Consider the following 6,000-nt stretch of genomic DNA (forward strand, 5'->3'; position numbering starts at 1 on the left):
GATGGAATAAGGCTGAATCAGTTTTAAGAAATGTATAATTTTCTAGGGGAAAAAAATCTATCTATAAAATCCAGCAATTGGACATCTTAGGGGAGAAAATGTATGTCTTTCATTCAATTCGGACTTTTTATGTAAAAGAAAATTTCTCAGAATGGGGCATTCATCCACCAATCTAACAATGACTAACCAATGTCTCACTATGTGCCACTCACTGTTCTACATGCTAAGGATAAAGCACTTATCAAGGACCCCCTCCTTGACCAAACTTTAGTCAAGATCCTGTGAGTCTTCTCATCTAGGCCTTGTCTTTGGCCTGCTGAGCCCAATTTTGCCAAAGAATAATGCTAAGCCAATTCATTAAGAATTCCCCCACCCTTGGGGCAAGGGTATAGCTCAAGTGATAGAGTACATGCTCAGCATGCCAGGAGGTCCTAGGTTCAATCCCCAGTACTCCCTCCAAGCAGAAATAAATGGATAAACCTAATTACCTCCCCCTCATAAAAACAAACAAGAATTCCCCCACCCTTGATAACTAATCAAGTTCCTCTCCACCCACTCCACCCTACCCTTGGTATCTAACCAATTTCTTATTGGTAATTTTCCATTTATGCCTTCACCCTGTCAGTCAGCCATAAATCCCCACTTGTCCCTGTTGTATTGGGAGTTAAATTCAAGTTCTCTCCCTATTGCAATTGTCTTGAATAAAGTCTTCTCTGCAGGTTTCAACAAGTGTCAGAATAATTTCTCTTTAACACAGTGAACAAAATAAATAGTGGTCCTCCCCGCAAAGATCTTACATTCAAATAGAGGGGCAGGAAGAGTAAGATTAAACAAAAGCAAGGTAAAGAGGTGGGAGGAAGATTCTTATTCAATATAGAGCTGTAAGAACTGCCCTCTTTGATAAGAGATCATATGAGCAGAGTCTGAAGGAAGTGGGATTAACAAGAGGGAGTATATCTGTGGGAAGTCTGTTCCAGGCAGATGAAACAGCAGGTGTAAAGCCACTACAGAGAGTGTGCTTGGTTTATTTGAGGAACAGCAAAAGGTCAGTGAGGTGGCATACTAAAGACACAAGAAAAGGTCAGCTCATGTTTGTGAAGACTAATTTTATGTGTCACCTTGACTGAGACAAAGGATAACCAGACAGCTTATAAAATATTATTTCTGGGCCCAACCGTGAGGGTGTTTCCAGAAGAGATTAACATTTGAATTGGTGAACTAAGTATAACAGATTGCCTTCCCCAATGTGGGTGGGCAACATCCAGCCTGTTAAGGGTCTGAACAGAATTTTAAAAGTGGAGGAAGGGAGAATTTGCTCTCTCCACTTAAGTTAAGACTTCCAACTTCTCATGCCCTCTGACATCAGAGCTTCTAGTTCTTAAACCTTCAGATGCTGGGACTTACAGCAGCACCCCAATCCTCCCTTCTCAGGCCTTTGGCTTGCAACTGGAGATTACATCATTGGCTCCCCTAGTTCTCACGCCTTCAGATACAGATTGAATTACACCACTGGCATTCCTGTTTCTCCAGCTAGCAGATGACAGGTAATTGGACTTCTCAGCCTCCAGAAACACATGAGCCAATTAATTAATTAAATACACACACAATTGATTCTGTTTCTCTGGAAAACTCTGACTAACACAATTTTGGTCCTTTGAGTCCACTGTAAAGACACTGGTTCTCATTTCAACTGAGATAAGAAGCCATCAGAATGTGGAGAAATCAGAATTGTCATTTGTTATTGGTAGGACCATAAAATAGTGCAAGGAAGGAGGGTATAGCTCAGTGGTAGAGTGCATGCTTAGCAATGCACGAGGTCTGGGGTTCAATCCACAGTACCACCATTTAATAAATAAATAAATAAATAAATAAATAAATAAATAAATAACCCCCCTCCAAAAAAACAAAACAAAACAGAACAAACAAAAAAGACAAAATAGTGCAGCCACTTTGGAGAAAGTCTAGCAGTTCCTCAAAATGATAAATATAGAGTCACCATATCATTCAGTGATTCCATTTATAGACACCTAGCAAAGAGCAATAAAAATATACATCCACACAAAAATTTGTATACGAGTGTTCATAGCAGTGTTATTCATAAGAGCCAAAATTGGAAACAACACAAATGTCCATCAGCTGGTGAATGCAGAAACAAAACATACTATATTCAAACAATAGGCTAATATTTGATGGTAAAATGAATGAAGTACTGATACATGTTGCATCATCAATGAACTTTGAAAACATAAGAGTAAATGAAAGAAGACAGTCACAAAATACAATATGTTTTATGACTCCATTTATATGAAGTCTAAAATGTCAAATTCCATGGAGACAAAAATAGATAAATGGTTGCCAGGGGATGGAGGGCAGGAGGAATGCAGAGAGACTATTGATAGGTTTGGAGTTTCTTTTGTGGGTAATGAAGTGTTGTAAAATTAGACAGTAATTTTATTTGTTTCCTTGGGCTGCCCTAATAAAGTACCACAAACTTTAGAAATTAATTCTCCCACAGTCCTGGAGGCTATAACTGTAAAACCAAGGTGTCAGCAGGGTTGGTTCCTCCTGAAACTTTGGATAGAATCCTTCCTTGACTCTTCGTAGGTTCTGGCGGTTGCCATGAATCCTTGGCTTGCACTCTCCCTGTGTGTCTCTGTCTTCATGTGGTATTTCCTCTTATAACGACAGCTAGTTATACTGAGTTAGAACCCAATCTAACAACCTCATCTTAGCTTGACTACATCCGCAACAACTTTGTTTCCAAATAAGGCCACCTTTGGAGTCCTGGGGCTTAAGACTTCAACATGTGAAGAGGAGGGGACACAATTCAACTCATAACATTTAGCTTTGTGTTTTATGTCTTGTTCCTTAATATTTTGCCTTTTAATACTCTGTAATTTATTTTTACAGTTCACATCTTGTAAGAGACAAGTTCTAAGTTTGTATCAAATGAATAGATAAGTTTCCAGCACCATTCACTGAAAAGTCTAGTCTTTCCACCATTAAATTGAAATGCCATCATTATTTAATGCCACACTATACTGTCTCCCAAACAAAAGTTGGGGGGATTTCTTAACCTGTGCTCTTTTCTAGAGGCACAGGCCTCAGGAAAAGCTCAACACTCTCACTATTAATAAAGAATGGTTAAACAAATTATAGTAAATCCATATGACAGAAAACTGGGCAACCATTAAAAATATCAACATAGATATAGGGAGATATTACCTAAATGTGCTGACGAAATATTGCTTAGTGAAAAAAAATCCATTTCCAAAACAGCCTGTGTAGTTTAATCCCACATATCTCACATCATAGTAAGAAATGCCAGAAAAGGACCTCAGCAAAGGCCTCCTGCAGGTATGACTCAACTTATGAAAAGTTCTATGTTAAACCTCCCACTTGAATTATCTTTTAATCTTCAAAGCAACCCTATGAGGCAGGTCCTATTACCATCCTCAGTAGCAAAAACTTTCGTTATAGGAATTTCAAAATATACACAACATCGAATAATACAATAAGCCTCCAAGTATCCATAACCCAGATTCAACAAACATCAAGATGGGTCCTATTTTCTTTTATCTATCAATCTCCCGTCCACTTTAGCTTTTCTAGACAGTTAGTTAGTTAGTTAGTTAGTTAGTTAGTTAGTTAGTTAGTTAGTTAAATTGTGTTTGTTTGGGGTGAGATAATTGTTCATTTGTTTGTTTATTCATTTATTTTTCAGTGGAGGTACTGGGGACTGAACCCAGGACCTCATGCATGCTAAGCACACAGTCTACCACTGAGCTATACCCTCCCCTGGGATTATTTAATAATCAGGTATATACATGACTCAGGGCATTTTATTTTATTTTTTACATTGTACCACTGTCATACTTAAAAAATTAATAATAATTTGAGAGACTGAATATGCAAATGGACAATGGCAAAACCACAAACAACCTGCAGTAACCAGCCCAGCAAACTGACCTATTACCTACATTAATCAGCCCAGGAAACCAACTCACAATTTACAGCAACTAGCCCAGGGTGTCAGCCTGCTATCGATCAGACTTGTAAGAAGTCAGACCACTGTCTTTGCAATCAGCCGGGGAAGCCAAACTATCAATCACCCCCAAAATTTCTGGCCTTGATTAAAAACTAGCAGTATCCTTAATTTTTGTCCCCACTTCCAACTTAAGACCAACCAAAGGACACCACATATACTCTCCCAACCAATCACAGAAGATGCCCTCTTCCAGTCAGCCACCTCTGGTTTCCCTTTAATGACCTGCAAACAGGGTGTGTCTGGGGCCATTTCCTCATTTTCCACTCTAAAGCTTTCCCACTTGGCTGCCAGCCTTTGCGTCTCTTGCAAAAGGCAAATGATGGTAGCTGACTTCCTTGCAATTAGGAAGCTCTGAATAAATAGCCTTTGTTTATTCTCCTTTGGTGGGTCTTCATTTTTCCCACAAATTCTTTAATATCTAACATCCAGTCCATATTCAAATCTCCCTAAGTGCCTCACAGATTTCTTTTATACCTGGTTTGTTTGAATCAGATAGGGGAGCTCTTCAGGTTGGCCCTGGGTCCCTATGACATGATGGTAGTCGTCTTTGGCACGGCCTTGCTTTCTGGTAGACAATTTGTCCCAGCCTAGTGCTGTGCTTTGTCATGAACCAGTTATTTCTTCAGGGAACCCTGATTTCTTCAGTTTCCTGCAGTTTTGTGGACTCATCCGCAAACTGGAGCCCATGGAGGAGTCTGAGGAACCTTAGCCCAGTCTCAATGGTGCTCTCAGCTTCTTGCTGATGATTTCATGTAGAGCGGCAGCTACACTATTTGTTGGCAGTTTCAAGGTTCTGGGTTCCATGACCCTCACTATTTGGCACAGCTGCAGAAGCCTGGTGGCGGTCTGACCCAACCACCAGGGTCAAACCACCCTGCATAAGATAATGATGGCATCTCCATTTAGTGGCGGAAAGAATAGACTTCTCTGATATTTGAGGGGAGACCCTGACTCTGTTTTTCTGGATGATATTGTCCAGTGGGATGTTTGTCTGCAAGCCTAGTGATTCATTTTTATTTGTTTGCTTTGTTTTGTTCTGTTTTGCATCCCTGGGGAGGTGTGAAGACAGCCCATTTTTAGGAGTGATTTGAGGAGATTCAAAAACTCTGCTGCCATAAGGATTTTTCCCTACTCCCTGTTTTTTTATTGTTTTGTTTGGTTGGTTGTTTGTTTTAGCAGATGAGAAAGGTTTAGAGAAACTAAATAACGTAGCCTCAGTTCGTTCATGTACAAAACAATTAATAATCTCTGCTTGCCTACTTCCCACGAATGTTGTGAGAATTAACTGAGATAAAAGAAATGATAAGTCAGAGATTCGAGGAGAGGCACAGCATAGAGCAGGCGCAAGGGCAGACACACCAGGAGCAGGTGCAAAGCCTCCTCCGTGGTGGCCCCATCTCCAACAGCGTGCCCCTAGTGACTGCTGCCACTTGAAGGTTAATAGTGAGGATGGTACCACTGTTACTGCCCAGCATGGTGATCACTACCTTCCTTCCACACATTATTTCATGCTGTCCTCACGATAGCCCAAAACGGGCAAGTATTGTGAGCCTCATTTACAGAGGAGGATGTCAGGTCTTAATGACACTGATAAACTTGCTCATGATGGTGCAGCTTTCTGTTGACAGAGCCTGTATTTGAACCCAGGCCAAATCACTGCACAGCCCCTGTTTTCATCTGCTCTGCTTTGGCTCCTGAAATGGAGAAGGTGTGGGTTTTCACTGAAGATGCGGAAAAGACAGAAGACGGAGGCCGGGGTGAGCCAGGAGGGGCTGGTTAGGACTCCCCCTGTTGAGGGGGTTTGGGCAGCCAGTCTCAGATCCTCTTTCTCTGTGCTGGTGACTAAATGGAAATCAGGGCTTCGCACATCTTTTGGATTAGCCTACAAGGCAGCAATTATCCACTTAGAGTCTTTCAAGGAGTTTTTGGAAGCATACCCGTCCTCTAGGGTA

This window comes from Camelus ferus, chromosome 11, assembly GCF_009834535.1.
Source record: "Camelus ferus isolate YT-003-E chromosome 11, BCGSAC_Cfer_1.0, whole genome shotgun sequence".
NCBI lineage: Eukaryota > Metazoa > Chordata > Mammalia > Artiodactyla > Camelidae > Camelus > Camelus ferus.